At 37.5% G+C, this 19839-nt stretch overlaps 1 long non-coding RNA gene across 7 annotated transcripts in view; it reads left to right on the top strand.

The window, feature by feature from the left end:
• The window catches only part of LOC128085352 (uncharacterized), a 221493-nt gene that overhangs the window by 74421 nt on the left and 127233 nt on the right, over positions 1-19839 (top strand). For all 7 annotated transcript variants that reach the window (XR_008208923.1, XR_008208924.1, XR_008208922.1 and 4 more), the window contains one exon: positions 1799-1852. This is a non-coding gene — a long non-coding RNA (uncharacterized LOC128085352). The remainder of the gene's footprint in view (positions 1-1798; positions 1853-19839) is intronic.

The raw sequence follows: 19839 nt of genomic DNA, 5'->3' as shown, positions 1-19839 counted from the left end.
TTATTTTTGTAACCCATCCTAAATCCCTTTGGCTCTGTTTGGATTCTTTCCTGCATTTTGTTCATGATATCTATTTGCACTGCATGATTCAAGGTCCTGCTTCATGTGAGCTCTGGGAAGATGGTGTTACTACACTCTGGGTGTTACGGCACCTGGGGTTATGGAGCTTGAATTTAAATGAGTCTTCAGTGTGTTACTGTAACACGTGTAGCAAGCCACAACAACAGACACTGAAGACAGGAGTCTTTCTGTTGCCTGGAGTGGAAGTTGTTGTATAAGGATCTGAATGAAAAAAAAAAGATCTTAAAGGGATATTCTTGGTTACTATTCTCTTCAGTTGTCTTTGCATCTTTGTACCACTGTATTCTGCCATTCTTATTTGCATGTTCAAACTGTCAACTTACTCTGATTTGATGCGTCCCTGCTGTAGCATTCTGATAAGTGGAATGCATGAAATACGCCTTTCATATGAGCAAGAATTCTGATCTTGCTCAGACATCTCTGTGGCCAAAATCTGATATTTTCTGTCTAGTCATAGAGTTCAGAGGTCATGCTTGTAACTTATCTAGTAAAGTATAGTAGAGAATTGGCTGGTACAGGAAGTATATAGAGAATGGAACATTTTTAAAATTATATGTAATTCATATACATGTATTGAGCTTGGAACAAAAATCATAGCATGTGACGTGAGAAATACTTATTTAGTTTTACTGTCATTTTATAGCAGTATTTCTTTAAGTTTTACATAATATATCTTTTTTCATTGGGGAAAAAATCAGACTCTAGCAAATGGTGAGACAGCTTAAAAATAATTGTAACTAGGAACTGGGCCATGATTAAAATTGTTCAGCTGTTTGTTTTATTGTTTGTTCCCAAAACCTTAAATGCACTCTATGAGAACAATAACAACAGTTAGCATGTAACTCCATATGGGCCAATTCTTGCAGTCCTCACTCAGTCCTTTCTTACTCAGAAAAACTTTTTAGAGTGCTTTGCAAAGAGTCAGGGTTGGAACTGTGTGTTCTAATTGTTTTGTAATATTAACATGGTAGCTACCATGGAATAAGAAAAAAAACCAAAAAAAAAGAACCAAAAAAAAAAAACAGAAAGAGAAATAGATTGAAGACTGTCTGGCTACTAGCACATTTGGATTCAGGAAGAGTTTAGAAGAATGTAGACACTGATGTCTCCTCCGACAATGTCCGTATCTCAACTTCATGATGAGGATGATAATGATAAAAACTAGAAAGAAAAACAAAATGTAAAGTAAACAATGATGGCTATTTGCTACATAAGCTATAAACATAAGCAAGTTTGTAAGTAAGAAATTTACTGTGGATGACCTTAGCTGGCACACAGAATCACAGAATTGCTCAGGTTGGAAAAGACCTACAGGATCATGAAGTCCAACCTCAAACTAACTATACTACCCTAATTCTAACAACCCACCACTAAATCGTGTCTCGGAGCACCGCATCCAGATGATCTTTAAACACATTCAGGGGTGGCAACTCAACCACCTGCCTGGGGAGCTTGTTCCAGTGCTTAACAACCCTTTCTTGATATCCAACCTAAACCTCCTCTGGTGCAACTTGAGGCCATGTCACCTGTCATCTGTGTGAAGAGACCAAACATGGAAAGTGTTAATTTTTTGAGGCATTTGCTGGCTTTCTTGGTTGTATTGATCTCCAGATTGGTTTGATCTCCTTGGAAATACAAGTGCTTGCACTTCTATTATTAAGAATGAACTTTCTTTGTATACATTTTCCTAAATGTTCATCTGTGTTTCCACTTTCAGGACAATCTTCTAAGAATGGTGGTGAAACATAAAGAATTGTAACCTGTTTCAGAGGTAAGGAGCTGCATTTGGTGTGGGATTTTCAAAACTCTGTAACATATATACAGCTGCTAGAAGATGAAGTATTACATAAACGTGTGAAATTTGCTCCCAGAGAGTTTACTTACAGTTAACTACAGTGCATACTGACAGTAGACTACATAATTCACAATACCTTTTAACTATAAAACGTCTTAATATTTTGATTTCACTGAGCTTTAGTTGGGTTACCAAGTGTGCATGGAAGACTTAATTTAGGAAAGGCTACTGTAAGCACAGTTTGAACCTTTTCTCTTGGGAGAGGTATTGAAACCTCATACATATTTTAGGATGGTAAGAATCTGGTGATACTGTAGGAGCCTCATTTAAAGCCCTTTAAATGTCAATATTAAAAATTCCTTTGCCTCAGTGGATTCTGGACCAAGCAGCACGCAAGAGCAACTGAACTAAGGATTTTGCTGACTGTAACATATAGTATATGCAGTACAGTTTTATAAAAAAAGCAAACACATTTGCTAAGAATTATTTTTGCTTTACTGATGTTTTAAGAAGTAATTTGATGTAGTATAGTGAAAAGGACATAAAATATTCTAGGTTTGAGTCATTAGAACCAGATGGTCTTTAAAGGCTTTTGTCTAAACTAGAATTGGGAAAGTTTGTAAACTCTGGATAGTCTGAAAATATGCTCAAACTTCATATATCAGATATGCCCAGTTTTATAATGTGAAATTCTTTGGCTGTTTTCCTGACACCCTAGTAAGGTGTTATACAATTTAGGCAATTATAATAAAATTTTGGATGCTACTGTTATTATTGTTCTGCTTTGGAACTGGAAAAACAACAAAATTGCCCTAATGCAGTCTAGTGGAGAATATCACAGGGAAGAATTAATAGGGAAAATAATTTTTATTACTTAATATTAATTTGTTGTGTTTACATCATAGGTCATATTTGTTTTGTGGAAAAGGTCAGAAAACAGCAACAAGAAAACCCAAATCTCTCATTCTGGAAGGATGACAAATGTTTTCTCTTCAAAATAAGAGCAGTATTGTTAGTGGAACAACACTATTTGACAGTGACCAGTCAGAACTGCAGAATGCAATACTGAAATAATATTGATCATCACAGGGTAATACGACAGCTGTTGAAATTAAATATGTCACTACAGTCGTGTGGCAATCCTTCTGCATCCTGGACGATATACGGCCTTTAGGCAGCTACTAATCCTACTTACTTGAGTAGTCTGAAAGGTGGAGGGAGGAGGCAGTATCTATGATGGTAGGAATTCACACAAATTGTTGAGGGGATATAGAGACAACCTGAAGTTTATTTCACATTGCTAATATAGATTGTGTGAAGGATGACTGTCTACACAGAAGTTACCTATATTTAAGATCAGAGATAACTTTTATTTTCTTCTTTTCTGACTTGTAGAAATGACAACAAAATCTGGTAATCTGAAATTGAATTAGAATGTGTCAGGAGTCTTTGGATGCTAATCTGAAAGGTCTTGATGACATTTTCATACAATATCTTGGGCATTAGGAGTGGATTTTGTAAACTTTTTTTTCTCTGTGATTCCTACTAATCCCTCTCACGTGAAAACTTCTTTTTCTGATGTATTAGTAGTTTCACTGTCCCCAAGTGTAAAGGAAATGTGTCTGCATACAGCAAGCAGTCAAGCAGGATCAGATTTTCTCTGCAGGAACTTGTTGATTTCAATACATTTGTTGATTTCAATACCAGAAAGATGAACTTGCAAGTATATATCAAGCAGATTTCAGTGTGGGTTCTCTATGAATATGGGCTGGAATGAAATGTAAAGTCCTTTCAGAATGTTAAACTACCTTTTAGAGAAACCAACATTTAAAAACATAGTAATAAGTGAGCTACAGAAGGCAGCACAAGTGCTCAATTCAGCAGCATTGTGCCTTTGAAGATGCCAAGGTTCAGTTATAAATTGTATATGCCACTTTTTTTTTCTTCTTTTTTTCTGTCAAGATGCATAAGCAAACACCTGGTAGATATACTAGACTGATTTTCTTTGTGTAGGTGTGTATATAGGTACACATGCAAACACTTCTTATCATGCAGTTGTCTGCTAATGGTTGTGAATTTGTATCTTTGATTTGCACAACTAAGTCAGGTGGGCACACATGTGGCCCTGCAAATATTGACAAGATAATATGTCCTTTTGTCCCCTGCAGTTTCACAGGATGATGGATTAGGATTTTTTTAATGTTTCTTGGTTCAGAACCTTTCCTTTGAATCTTAAAGTCAAGTGAAACATGCTCCAAAGACTTTGTCCATAACAATTGGCAATTTTCCTATGTTAAGGAGTTGAAGTGAAAGCTTTTATTATGTCAACCTGCTCAACTAGGTTCTTCCAAGTTTAAATATAAAATAAAAAATGAAATGATTGGTGTAAAGTCATGACATACACAGTTTTCTGTGCAAAATCATGTATTTCTTTTGTTTGCTTTACTATTTATTAATTTGTTTTGGAGATGCTTACATCTTAATGAGGCTTTTGAAAAACTTACTCTGTGTTTAAAGTTTCTAAGAGAATTTGAAGCAAGACAAACAATGTGGTTTTGGGTTTTGTTGTTAACATTTCTCAACTCTGTCCATGTCATAAAAAACAACATATTCATTTGTATGATTTGGCCTTAGGGCACAGGAAGAGGTGTGGAATGAACAGTGGAGAATGCACTGGATGTGTAGTAGAGCTTTGGATCAGAGAGACTGTCTCAGAAGCTTGTGAATTTGGAAAAAGCCACGTGTCCATTAAAAAAATATATATATATATCTTGACTTGGATGGTTATAAGCCATTTTCCTAAACTATGAGCTACAACTCCCTGAGGAGGGGAAGCCTAAAGGGAGGTGCTGGTTCTTCTCCCTGATAGCCAGTGATAGGATATGTGAGAACAGCACAAGGTTGCACAGTGAAGGTTTGGACTGGATAATATGAACAATTTCTTTAATAAGACAGTGGTCAGAAGCTATCACAGGCTTCGTAGGGAGGCTGATGATGCCCTATGCCTGTCAGTGTCCAAGAGACATTTGATCTCTTTTCTCCTGTCCTTTCCTCTCTGAAAAACCCCAAGTCTTTGGGTCTCAAATAGTAAAATTACTCTAAAAAACGGATCTCAGAAAAAATAGTTAAATTTGTAACTGGCAATCAGTATTAATTTATATTAAAACATACTTCAGTTTTGGCCCACCAAATTAATGAAGTGTACAGAGAAGTCTTTGCAGAAAAACAACTGACGTTTTTTTCTTTAGAGCTAATTTGTTGCTTTGCCTTTTGCTCCAAGTACTCGCTGCCATTGATGCCAGAAGTAGGGATTTAGTTGTGATCCCGAGACAACTTTAGAACCAAAAGATGAGTGCATTTTATTTGAAAATTAAAATCCAGCTTGTCCACACTTGCCAGGAATTGGTTGGATAATTTGGAGCAGAAATTCATTCTCTACTTTGCATTGGGTGACAAGGTGGAAGCATACTGTCGTTCTCAGTAAGAGAATACCCTGAGTGCTAACTCAGGCATTGACTCTCGCCTTGGAAGAAAAGCACAACAGGAGTCTTCACGGTAGGGCATTGAGAGGCTCATTTTACATACTCAAGCTTCTAACGGCAGAAGGGACCACAGTGAGTGCTGTCTGTCTCTGGCATAGCACAGAATTTTGAAGAGTCATTACTGCTCCCCACATCTGTTATACGATTCTATAATAGCTCCTATTCCAATGCATATCCACAAACAGGATGGTTTTAACATGCATCAAGTCAGCCAGCCAGACAGATGTTTTGAGGCACATAATATAATTATTGATATGAAAATAAAAACAAGGTATCTTATAAAAGCAGCCACTGTCGGATAGTTATGGATTAGATCATCAGTCTTGTTGCTTTAACAAACCCCGTATTCATTATCGTAGCTAAGGGCACTTTTTTCTTTGCCAGAATTGGCTGTCCTCTTAATGAATATTGCAAATCGTAACCCAAATTATATGCCTTAAACTGTCTTCATTTTTTATTTGCAATGCTGTTCAGGAGCTTGATTTGTGTTATTGCAAAGCATTTCACCGATGGAAGAAAGGGAGACTGACATGCAATGAATGGGCTGCAGAATTCTGTGTGGACAAGCAGTAACTCAACCTTCTGGTACAGAGTCATCTCCATCTTGTGTTTGGACTTCACTGTGAACTCTGTCTCCTCTGAGCTCCCTCACAGGAATTATAGTGCTGACTTTGACTCTGTTTTGATGAAGACTCAAAGTTTTACACCGAGCAGATTTAAGACTGACTGCTAGTGCTGTATCTCAGCTCTACTAATGTCAAAAATAGAAAGCTTGGGGGAAAGAAATGAAAACATATTGAATTTTTGCTCCTGAGTGGACTAGAAATTTGAATTTTTTTTCCTTTTATTTCCCATTCCACCTCTAGATAATCGTAGAATCATAGAATGCTTTAGGTTGGAGGGGACCTTTAAGATCATTTGGTTCCAAACCTTCTGTTATAGGCAGGGATACCTTCCTCTAGACTAGGTTACACAAAGTCCTATCCAGCCTGGCTTTGAATGTTTCTAAGGAGGGGGCATTTACAAAGATGCTGGGCAACCTGTTCCAGTGTCTTACCACCCTCACAGCAAAAAGTTTCTTCCTAATATCTAGTCTAAATCTACCCTCTTTCAGTATAAAGCCATTTCTCCTCATCCTATTTGCCCTCCTCTACTACCTGCCTTTATAAACAGTCCCTCCCCAACTTTCCTGTTGGCCCTCTTCAGGTACTGGTAGGCCACTATTAGGTCTCACTGGAGCCTTCTCTTCTCCAGGCTGAAGAGCCCCAGCTCTCTCAGCTTCTCCATATCGTAATAGACATAAAAGACATAATAATGTCTTTTCTCTTTTGTAAGACTGTGGACTAACTTTGGGTTTAAAAACATTATAAGAAAAAGAAAAATCATAATAAAACCATAAAAAGAAATCTGTTAAAAGATACTGAGAAAGAATTTTTTATTTATTCAATTGAAGAAGTTTTTATTTTTCAATTGAGCTATATATATATATTGCATATTTGACCATAATATACTATTGGTTATCAACAGTTTCAATAAAAGAAAAGTTCTAGTGGAATGATTTTGATAAGGAACTTTTAAAGAACAATCTAATTAGGCTAGTGTACACTTTTCAGGACAGTAACATGCTGTAAACATGTAAGTACAGTGGCAGATGGGAGTAGTATATGGACTCCTGTTAACATCTGTTTTCTGTGTATAATGTACAGTCCAAACAAGACAAACTAATTGTCATATTGACCTTAAACTAAATTCACTCATGAAATAAGATAAGAACTATGAATCACAGTAATTGCTTGGATCAAGCAAAGGGCCAAGGACTGTTGGAGTTGTTCACCTTCAGGACATGTTTTATAGTCCGGTTTCTTGAACAGATATCTAGAGAAAGTTGGGAACTGTTGGCCTCTATGAAGTGGGGAGATGTGCAATGGGATGCTCTTGCTGTCTGGTTCTTAGATATAGATGGGGTTTCTTGTTGTGGTTTTTATTTTTTTATTTTTTTTATTTTTATTGCTATGGATTGTTTGATGGGGAATTGTTTTTCCATTAGAAGAAGCAAAACAACTGCTTTCAGTGTAAAATGACCTTTTAGATTATGTGCATGAACCACAAACAGAAAGAACACAATTAAATGCTCCATGGGCAAGCAGAGTGAACTTGATTCACTGCTGTGTTACTCCAGTTCTGCACCAGAGGAGTTCAACTGAAGAAAGATGGAGCTTTACCACCCATACTATCTGAAGGGAAGAGGTCTCATAGTGCCCTTTTGCAGAATCCCTCCAGTTAGATCAGGACATTCTGGTATCTTAATAAGCACTGCTGATTCACTATGGGAAGAGAAATCCTGTCCATGGGAATCTTTTTCAATGGCTATAGTGGCTGAATGTCATGAAGAATCAAGACTGTACAGAAAAGTTTGGCCCAGAGTACTGAGATGGAGGATGTATATTACATGATACATGTACCACATGTATTACATGAAGTATCCTGAGATGGTTTGACATGTTTTAGCAATAATGTTCAGAAAATTAGACTAACCAAAAAGATCTGTGGAAGTTGCATTTCCTAGTTTAGAATGACCTTCATAATATCGGAGGGGTTTCAGTGCTTTGTTTTGCAAAAAATACTTACATCTAAGTCAGTTCTAGGAAATAAACCTTCTAATGGGTAGTGGCTGACATAACACATATGTGACACTTATCCTTGTTAGGATGTTTTGAGGCTTTCCTTTGAGTAGCTCTCTACCACAGAAATAAATCATCTCCTCATGGAGAGCAGATGAACAACAACATGTGAAAAGTGGATTTATGGCTGTGGCTGTTTTTCTGAACGCCTTAGGTGCCCTGGACTGTAGTTCTATAGTGCCTCCTAGAGGCACAGACTATAGGTACGAGGGCAGGAAGCCGAAGTATAGCTGATAGATTGAGGCAATGCCAATTGCATGTTTACTTGTGTGCTGGCTGAATTCCTCTACAGCTGTTGTGACTTGGGAGTGTTTGATTCATTTAATGCAATGGAAATGCTCAGTACTTGGCATGTGAACCAGTGTAGACTCTCTGTTATAAGGAGATAGTGATTTCTGGCTTGTCTTCTCCCAGTGTGGATGATACATTAATAGCCATGGCTTCCTGATGAAACAGGAATACTTGCTTTCTAGGAGATAGTGAATCCAAGTGAGAATTATGCAATTCCATGAAGGTAAATCACAAAGGAGAATACTGATTGTCAGACTTGACTGCATTGTAAACAATTTAATCTTCAGTAAAGATAAGGGCTTGCAAAACCCTAATTGTTGGCTGACTCCAGTAGACCATATTCCTGAAAGTAAACCAGATCGTACACAGACCACGTAAGCCATGGCTGTCCTTGCAATCTAGAAATAGGTGGTTGCTCCAAACTTTTTCACCTCTATTGATAGATGTCATGGTTTTATGTTTTTTGGTTTTCAGTATTCCGCATCATAACATCATGTAATGCACTGGGAGTTAAAGTGTTAATGCTCCAATTCCAGATACCTGTCTCTATACATTACGGAATTTATGGGATCTGGCCCTTCTGGGTGGAGAGGTCTTTTACTGCCTTGCAGTGGGTGCTGGAGGGTGCTTTCCTAGCCATTCAAAGCTTTTCAGGTTTGACTCAGTCTCAGGGACTCTCTCTATCTCTCACATCTTATTTGATTTATTAGTCTCAATTTCAATTAGATTGTATTATATAGTGTTATCTTGCATTCTGATATTATAGTAAAATACGTTTTCCTCCATAGATCATTGCTGCTGTTTTTTCTCCTTCCTTCCTTCCCATTTCGTGGGGTCGGGGGGAGGAGGAGGGGGGGGGGGGGGGGGGGGGGGAGAAGGGCCAGGCTCCTACTGCCCCCCTATCACAGGCATAGATTGATAGATTGATCTTAACTCTGTGACAACGGAGTCGACTTCCAGTTGGCTAGAGGGTAGTATAGAAAAGAATGCTGGATATAGATTTAATATGGGATAGAAAAGGATGTGTTTGGACAGTTATGCTGTCACTTGTTTTGGCATTTGGCATCCAGAGGGTATATTTATGGCACCTGCACCCTACTGGCTATTTTCTGTGATTTTCTGCATTCAAAGTGGCTAAGACTGATGTGTATGACCTGTTATAGCCTCATGAAGTCCACTGCTTTATATAGCCCATTAAACATTCCTGGGATAGGTTAAATCATTTCAGCATGCTGCAAGATTTTCAAACATTTTCTGAGAATTACCTCTTTTCTGGAATAACAAAACTTCATTATGGACACGCCTCTTCTGCTTGCTTCCTTTGCTTCCCGTCGTGTTGTCCATTTGCAGTCTTGTTTCACTCTCTCTATTCAGTGGTAGGTAGGACTATCAGAGAAGTAAGTATTTGATGCATCTCCCAACAGTCTTTACTGTCACATGTTTATTCTCTCTGAACAGATGGTAGTCATTCTGGATAATTGTACAGCTCCGTTGGCCTTCTTTTGAGTTCATCATGCTCTTTTTGTTCACACTACTCTTGGCTTCTTTTTCCAGCTGATGACTCCAGTTTACTGTGGCAGCTTCTGGCTCTTCTCATGTTATTAATTAGGGTCCTGGTATTAAGAGAAGGTGTTGTTTTCTTGTCTGTGAAAGTTCAGAAAAGGCATCTGGATCTTTATCTGACAGCAATCAGAAGCAGAAATGGAAAGCTGAAGCAAAGTCAGTGTAACTGGATGATTGAGTGTGTAATGGGAATTCTGCCAGTACAGGACCATCAGAACCTGATTGATTATGGATGGTTTTTGTAGTAATAATAAGGGATATACTTCTAGGTAAATAATCAGAAAACATGTATTTGTTTTTTTTGTTTGTTTGTTTGTTTTTTTTGCCTTGTCATCACTTCTCAATATTTGAGGTGAGAAGTTCAGTTTAACAATACAAGCCAGTAGTAAATGGTCTTGAGGTTTTAGAGCTTGGATAGTATAGGATTCTTTTTCTAATAAGCAACAACAGCAACAAAACAGATTTTAATCAAAATGGAGATTTGACCAGGAGCAGAAGGAGACAATGTAGAAAAAAGTACAGGAGCTCATACGCACATTTTTGTGCCAAGATAATTCCTGATAGCAAATTTCTGAACCTGATGGATATTTTATGAATGCATGGGCCTGCTTATTCTCAACAGTGTCATCAGTTATCATTGAACCTGAAAGGAAGACTAGACTGACCTTTGCATTGGCACCAATGCAAATGAAAAAATACACCAAAAACATTTATGCTGGTTGCAGCTGGTCAACATCTGCTTCTTTACAGGGCTTTGTGCAGGCAGACAGTACTGTATAGGAGATGGGAAACAAAATGCTGAACAGGATGGTATGTGGGAAAAATGTAAATTTTATTTTATATTTGTGAGCAAAATGCAAGCAATATTGAGGATCTGTAGTGCGTAAAAGTGTTTTGTTTGTGAAACCAGATGGGTTTATAGCAGAAATAATTCTACTTCAGAGGATATTGAAAATTTGCCCTGGCTGGGTACGGCAAAATCCCAAGCAGTTCTAAGTTTTGGAGTAATCTCAGGATTCCCTTGGAGTAACTTACTGCTTAATTTCATGTTAGGAAAAACAACAACAAACAAGTAAACAATAAAATGAACGTTATTGGTTTACATACAGTATCAAGCTTCGTATTCCACCACTGTCCTGGTTGCAGCTTGGATAGAGTTAATTCTCTGGTATGGTGCCGTGTTTTGGATTTAGGATAAAAATAATGTTGATAACAAGCCAATGTTTAGCTGAGCAGTGCTTTCACCCAGCCAAGCACATTTCAGCTTCTCACATTGCCCTGCCAGTGAGGAGGCCGGGGGTGGGGTGAACAAGGAGCTGCAGTGTGGCAGAACCAGCTAACCAAACTGGCCATAGGGGGTATCCCATGTCATATGACATCATGCTGACTTGGCTTGAGTAGGGTGGGGTACTGCTCAGGGACTGTCTTGGCCTCAATCAGCAGGCGGGGAGCAATTGCATTGTACATCATAAGTTTTTATATTCTTTTATGATAATGGTGATTACTGTTATTGCTTTCTCTTCCTTTTCTGTCCTATGAAACTGTCTTTATCTCTACCCATGAATGAGTTTTACCTTTTAGTGATTGTTTCCCCCTATGGGGGAAAGTGAGTGAATGGCTGTACAGTGCTGAGCTGCCTGCCAGATTAAACCAAACTAACACTGAGGCTGTTGGCATTTTAAAAAAGCTTTAGAGCTAAGAAGAAATAAATGAGTCTCAAATAAGATACTGCACATTTAATATATTTATGATTTGCTGCTGTGCACCTTCCTAAAGAATAATGGGATCTATTCATCTGTCTGTGTGACTAAGTGATAAAGTGTGTCCTTGATCTGCTGGGACAGACTTCTGCTTATTACAGCTGGCCAAGAATAGTGTTCTGTCTTTTTTTTCTGTGTTAAACAAGATCATTGGTATCCAGGAAGATTTCACTGGAAGTTTTTCAGCACTGCAGGGATGGAGAGGTCCCTTGGAAGCTCTTCCTGCTGCTGTCTAAGTAAGGCTGCAGAGAGATCTTTGCCATGTCCTTTTGTAACTCCCATAATCTGTAAACTTGTGTGGTCAAAGTATAGCTATAACATGGTAGGGAGGGTTTGTGATCTTGTGACTGGACTAGTTGCAGTTTTACAGAAGAAAACTAGCTTTATCTCCCTAATCCTTTGGCTGGCAGGCAGAACATGAAAAATGAAGTTGAGACACTGTACCTATTTATTGCTTAATTTTTCCCATAAATTCTAACCTTGTGGTTAAAAAAAAAAAACAAACATCCAGTAATTCGCAAATGTAAACAAGGAGAAAAATAATACTCCAGAAAGCAAGAGCTTGTAAGTATCCAAATCCTAAATATGTTAACAGAGCTGTATGTCACATGACCCATCTCAGTTCTGACACAAAAATAATGACACAAAAAATGTTCGAAAATACCCATAGTGTTGTGATTTTCTGATGAACTCCAAGTGGAACAACAGCAATACAACGGTTAAAAATCCAAATGGAATGAATGAACAGTTGTGCTGAAATTACATATACCCTTTTTCTTTGGTAATATTTAAAAGCTTCTACCAAAGCCCTGCCATCATAGTTCTGTGCATGGTAGAGGTCTTGTAATGACAGCCCTGAACAAGAAGTATTATATCATGGTACAGTACATAACCTGATTCCTCTTGCTTATAACCCTACTATCTTGTCTGTCTTTATCTGGTATATTCTGAATGTAGTTCAGTGAGTAAATCTATGAATCTGGTCAATGGCTGAAGTCTTGTAATGGCAGCTGTAAGCTCTGGCCCTGGCCATAGCTGATTATCTGCACTAGGCAAAGCAGAGGTGAGAATACCAGTTGCACTTAGGAACAATTTGGAAAATCCAAATTCATCCTCAAAAAACTGATTAGTAAATCTTGAATGCCTAAAGTAAAGAGAAAGGTTCATTGAAGTTCAGAAGAAAAATATGAGTAGAATTTATTCACTCATAAATGTTATCTGTATCTTCTTTCAAAGCCATAGGATTTATTTTTTTCCACATAGTTATTTCTTATTAATTAATCTGAAAAGCTAAAAGTAACTATTTGGTTCAAAGCAATAGATGTTATGAAGGTCTCAACTATAATGATAAGTGCAGGACATTATCAGTTGATCTTGGACGAAAAAGAGAACAAAAGAAATTGAAGAGTCTTCAGTAACGCTTTAAATACAATTTTAATTCTAAGCAATTTGAAAATCAGTGTAGTTGCACTTAGTGATTTCAAGCAAAAAATAATACTATTTTCACTTTTTCTTTTTTTTCTTCATTTTTTTCTTTCTCATCTTCACTACTTGTTGTCTAGGTTGATTTTTTATTCTTTTTTTCTTTTAAAATGCATTTAGAAATATATCCACACTGATTAAATTTGGATGTGTATATTTGGGGGCAGGGACTGCCTGATTCATCCAGTTGCTCAGCATGTGTGAGTGACTTATTACCTGACAGTGTTACATAGTGCTTCTATGTCACATTAGAAATCATTGCTTTTGATAAATCAAAATTTATAAATCAAAATTATATATATATCTATTATATATATATAATAGATCTACAATAATATATAAATAGATCTACAATATATTTTCCTACTGCTCTTACTGTCATTATGACACCTCTATCTGTACTAGGCAAAGCAGAGGTGAGAGTATGTACGATACTTGCAAAATGAAAGGGCCTTTCCTTCACAAACCTTTATGAATTCAGACTCTTGAATTTTGAATTTAGGCTAGTCCTGCATCAACTCTGTGCATCTAAGTGGCAATGTGCAGAAAAAGGCATATAATGTGGAAGTAAAGAGGAATGGCCTGAAGGCTACTGTGAGATTTTCTTCAGGATTCTTCAGTCAAACAAACAGTCTCCTGAACTGAGGTCCACTGAGGCTTCACACACATAAGCTTTTTTAAGAGTGCACACTGCTATGAATATATTTGTGATAGTATCTAATAACTTGCACCTACATGTTAGGTTATTGCTGTTTGAAGAAGTTTCCTGTTTTAAAGAAATACATCTTGTAGTGCCTAGGACGGTGAGAGAAAAATATGCAGTGTCAAAAAAAAGTCATTTCTGGCATTAAGCAAATTGTTTGGCACAACTCAATCCTTATTACCAGAAAATTTCATCTAAGAAGAATAATGCTGGTGATAGGAAGGAGGCAAAATCATCAGGGTTGTATTTCTCTTCTACCTCCTCTCTTGATGATTAGGTTGTTAATTTGCGGTAGTGAGACTAAAGATTAATTATGTCCTCTGCTCCAAAGATCTAGATCTTGTTATCCTCTCTCTGAACAGTACATGAGCAATTAGCAGCAGTGAAGACTACCACAGTGTGCTCTCAGTTGTTCCTCTTCACAGGTTTTCACTTCCAAGGGACAGTTTCGTACCTTCTCCTCTATGTGAGTGTGCCAGGCTTTAAAGATATTCTTAGGCTTGATGGCTGCCCCTTAAGCACTTAAACATGCAAAGTGAATCAGTTTGAGCTCCTCAAAACCCCCCAGTACCTGGTCACTTAAGTGAAATTGGGTAAGTATTGAAGCCAGTGCTCTGTCTGTTCATGACAGGAGTCTTAATGTGGGTCCCTAACTCTTTAGGTGAATCTCCTAGCAGTTATTCTTCAGATCACTACAAAATGGAAATGTCCAATAAGCCACATCATGCAACGTATTTCAGTAATAGTTGAGAGACAATGAGAACAGAGTGAGAACGACTCTCCTATCTTATGTTAATGGTAGTCACTTGGTAAGGTGGAGCAAACTCTATTACATTTTACATGGCGTGGAATAAACTTCCTCATTAAAACATAGGAATGAATTGTATATTGTGTCATAGTGAACAATCCTTTTGCAACGGTTCTGCACATGTTTCCCTGAATTTTCTTGCCTTTTGTGTTTGAATTTGCCAAATGTTTACATTGTCCAAAAATGTTTCCTCTTGAGACATATGGAACATTTCACACTGAAGGAAATATAGTGGTCTGGGTGGAGATGGTATTGATTTTGGTGTGGAAACCTGGAAAAAATTGTGATTTTGGTTCAATTTGAACCAACATTCTTTTTCAAATGTTTGGTTTGGCAGATAAACTGAAAAGCTGGTTATTTTCACAGCCCTAAGCCCTTTTTTGCAGTTGGACCCCTGCATTTTACAAAGGAAATTGTGGTATAGTCACTGGAGCTGTTCACCTAAGGCACAGTGGCATGAAATGGAAGTCCCACTGAAATGTAGGGGCGTCTGAAGATTTCAGAAATGCAGGAGCTCTAAAGAGGGATTGAATGATGGCATGCGCAGTGTGTGTACTACTGGTCTTTCCAAAAGCACTATTGTTTTCATGGATTCTCTCTGTCAGTTACTTGCCAAAAAAATACCTCTGATGCATGTCTTTATGGGAAATACAAAAAAGAGGAGAGTTCTTGACTTGTGTGTATTGTTAGCTTGGAACAGACATATTCCTTTCTCAAACTTTTTCATTTCATGATGTAATGAGAACATTTTAAACCAGGACAAACAAACAGCAAGTGCCAAGCTTTTTCCTAAAAGCTCCTTATGATCAAACATACCCATCCATGCTTCTGAATACCTCATAATTAAACATGCCTAAATGGAGACTTAATTTGAACATGTAAATTAATCACATGGTATAACAATTGAAATTCATAACCGAACATCCATTAGCAGACAACGCTGTTCCTCATTCTTTTGTCTGCATGTTTATAGTAATCATGCAATAGGATTTATGGTGAATATCACCCTTTGAAAATTAATTCTGAATCAACATAGGAGATGTGTTCCCATTTCTATTGTATAGCTTTGCTCTAAAAATGCAAATAATTGCAAATTAAGCCCCAGATGTCTAAAGAGCAGCAGGAGTAACCATTTATTTGATGTATGATGCACAACATGTCATTTCTGTGTCACTCCTCAATGGGTTAAATGAGTTTCATCGTTTGGACATTTTAGGAAAATAATAAACAGTGTAGCTCATCCAAAAAAACAGCTGCTGTTTATTTTTTCCTTTAAAAACAAACAAAAAGAAGACAAAGTTATTTAAAATTTGTTTTCAGTTGCCTGCTAAGGAAATAAGTTTATATAAAAGAAACCTGATTTCCTTATGAAAAATTGTGAATTTACCTTCTGATGCAATTTAGTAAAAGCCAAAATTTATCTGTGCATTTAGCAACTACTGAATTGCTGTGGTTCTATATTAAGTATATATATTAAGTATACATAGCCTACTATACTGTGGGCTATATTAAGTATAGATAGATGAGAATTAGGTTATTGGAGAAAACACGAGCTGCTAAACCTGCACACACATTATCTTGAAGATTCTTATGTAATGAATGTCTGTGTCTGCTTGTTTATTGCAGTGTATGTTCATGACAGGCCATGAAACTATCCCCAAAAGGCATTTGAGAAAGACAAATCCCCAGCATGTTTGCATGTCCATTAAGCAACAGTAGCACTTCTATTGATAAGAAATGAATGTATTTGCTTGACTCCGTTGGGCTCAGATTTCAGAGTAGGGCTCAGTCTTCAAGTGGAGTTTGGTCAGTATAGCCCCCTCATTAACTTTATTAGGTGTTAGATCAGGCCTTGATATTCTTCTCCATCAGCTAGTGTTTACTCAGGTGACAACACTGCATTTCGTTTTCTTACCTATGCAGCAGAAGTTCTTTGCGGCTGAAACCCTGCACTGGCTTTATTGTATAAACCCAGCTTTGTGCTCAATGTCCTGCTTCCTAATGTGCTAAACAGCTGTCTTGGGCTCTTGGCTTCATGCCATCTTCATGTTACTCCTCCCAGTAGGTCAACCGTTTTCACTCTGCTGTTCTGTTAATGCCTTTTATAGAACCACCTTTTTAAAGTGCCTCTTGCAGGAAATGCTTTTTCTGCAACGTGTCTGAATCATTTACAACCTAAAATGTTACCATATGCAGCTTACGCCTAAAGGACCTTATCTTGCTCTATTCAGTATAGCAGCATCATGCAGTCAGACAATGCATTGACTTGTGAGGAAAATAAATAAATTTCTTTTAAATAGAAGGCTCTCATCCTCATGTACTTAAATACCTAACTCCAATGAGAAACACTTGGAAGACATACATGAGAACTTGGACTGTTCAGTTATCAAACTGGAGCCTAGACAATGAGGGAGAGCTATACTGGGACAGAGCACTAAGTACAAAGATAGGAAAGTGTAAAAATGCAGCAAAATGGCTTTGTGATAATTAGTGGAAAGGAGGTCACAGCCTGTCTTTCTGTCCTACACAAGCCTCTTATTTATTATTGTGGCATGACAGCATACGGCTCTGAGTTTTTAGTGGACTATTACCATTTCTCAGTTGTTTTTGCTTTCTTTTTCTCACAGTAAGACGTGACTTAAATTCCTAAACTCAAAACCCAAAAAAATTCAACCCACAAGCCCCAGTGGTATTTGAAGTTTATGTGTTCTTCAACCAAAGGCCTTTGCATAACCAGATACTGGTACATTCTTTAGTGAAATTCTTGAAGCTTTGGGCTTAACCACTGCTTCTTTCAGGGAGGTGCTTGAAAACATGTCAACTATGTAGCTGTACTGGAAGGCTGTGTGGATGAGGTATGTCCTTTTTCTCAAATTGACTGACTAATGTCAAGCTCCACACTGAGGCAGGTTCTTGGCTTCCTCTTTGAACAGTCCCATGGTGATGTCAGAATTTTGGTGTTTGTATTTAAACATTTTTTGTTATTATCATTATTACGGAGAAAAGCTGAAGATTTGGCATGAATTAATCTTGTACAGAGATAACAGCTGGAGTAAGCAGAGAACTTTGTGAGTTTGTATAAGTTATTAATGCTGAAGTCTTTATGTGGCCTGCAGCAGTAGACCTTTGTGTAGACAGGAGAAATTCACAAACTGTGCAAAGAGACTTGGTTTCTGAAAGAAAAGAAAGGAACGATACAGCAACATCCTTGCTGGAAGGTGAGATATAATAGTGCTTAAATAGACTTGAGAGAGAGAAACATACAAAGGGTTTACAAGGCTGGAATTAAACAAAACTAAGTGGGATTTAGAAATGTACTTAGAAAAAAATAATCCTGAAAAGGAAAAGACAGTCTTCCTTTCCACCCAAAATCAAAAAGGAACACTATTAAAATGTTCTTAAAGTATTCAGTTTCTTTTAAAAACACTCATGATACACTGGGCAGTCCAACATGATCCTGTGTGTATTGGCAAAGCATAGTAGCCTTTCGGATACAGAAACTTCATCTAAGTGTGTTTCAGATCTATGTGTGATAAACTTCATTTGTTAAATATGGAAGGTTTATCTACTCTTTAAAACACCAGTTGTGTTTCACGTAGTGAACCAAAACAATATAATGGTATTAGGCTTCTTGGCTCTTAGCTGACTTCTCTATTTTTCTCTAAAGTGTAACGTTAATGAGAAATTTGCTGAAATATTTCTCAAAAACTCCAATTGCTTTTCTTCTAAATTCTCTGCATAATTTTCATTGCCTTCCAGTTTACTATGGGAGACTGGTTGAGAGCACCTTGAAATAAAACCCAAGGCTGCACCTTTTTTCCCCTATATTTTTGACAGTATTCTTGTTCAGATATCAGGAGGGGGAACATGATTAAGAAGCACAGAGCCAGAGTCTAGAGCAAGTTAATCTGGCAGTGCTGTTCTGGGCAATGGTTCCTTTATGGCTTTAGGCAGAACACGTGACCTATCAATCTCAGTGTTCTTTTCATTAATATAGGGTGATGAGAATAATTTAATTCCTATCATCTGGCACAACATATTTGCTATGGACAAAGGAAATGGTATGAAAATAGCCTTTGTGAGGATTGTTTAAAATCAGAGCATATACATCATATATCACTGAATTATTTCAATTTTACTTATTTATTTTTAATGAAGGAACTCGGTTCTTAATTGAAGAGGCCAAAACATTTAAAGGTTGAATATGTCGATTGGAGAGTATTCTGAATTTCAAGAAAACTACCCTCCCACTCTTTCATTATGAGAAATATTTTAAAGGCTTTCCAAAAAGTTTTGTCTTTATGCAGAACCACAGTCTGTTTATTTCTTCATGCCAAAGATGAGGTTTGGCAGAGGATTATCCCATACCCTTGCCAACAGCTCTCCTAAGAGCACACTCAATTAGTTTATATTACTACTTTTGAAAAAGGAAACATTAAAGAAACTGTATTTTTAATACAGTATAAAGGTCTTCTGAAGGCTGAAAATGCCTCCCTTTGGCCCCACCTCCCTGCAAAGGAATAGGGGAAGTGAGGGGAAAAGGAGTCCTGCAGTCAAAAGAACTGCCTCTGTGTGAGGCCTGAGAGCTTTGCTCTAACCCTCATTTTCCTGCAGGCTCCAGTTTTCAAAAATTCTTTCGAAATCTAGTTGTCCAAGTTGAGACAACCATGTCTTAATTTTCAGCAAGTCTGGCACTCTCACACCTGTTGATTATACTGTGACTGTTTAAGGGAAGGATTTAGAATGCCTCCTGCCAATCTCTCACCCTAATGCAAGTGCACTTGGTAGATACAGAGGGGAGCAGCCAATGCCTTGATCTGTCCATCTATCAACTCTGTAACCTTCTGAACACAACTGCATCCCCTCTGCAGCATCTCTAAAAAAGATCATAAGGTTTGTAGTTGTCTAATTTCCATTGTCTTGCTCTTAAAGTACTATAAGCTCTAGCTGGTGTCTGGAACACTGGCCCTATCTCACAAAAATTGAGTGATATGTTTGTGTAACTTTTGACTTAATATGACATTCTTCCTACTTATTGGGGCTAGTGAGACTTGAAGCATCTTAGTAAATATGAAGTAGAAACAACTGCTGTTGACTACACTAATTCAGCACAGAGGGCCTTTTTAACACTTC

Source organism: Tympanuchus pallidicinctus, unplaced genomic scaffold (assembly GCF_026119805.1).
Source record: "Tympanuchus pallidicinctus isolate F22 unplaced genomic scaffold, pur_lepc_1.0 scaffold3, whole genome shotgun sequence".
Classification (NCBI taxonomy): Eukaryota; Metazoa; Chordata; class Aves; order Galliformes; family Phasianidae; genus Tympanuchus; species Tympanuchus pallidicinctus.
The sequence above is the reverse complement of the archived record's forward strand: the minus strand, read 5'-3'. Positions and strand labels throughout refer to the sequence as shown.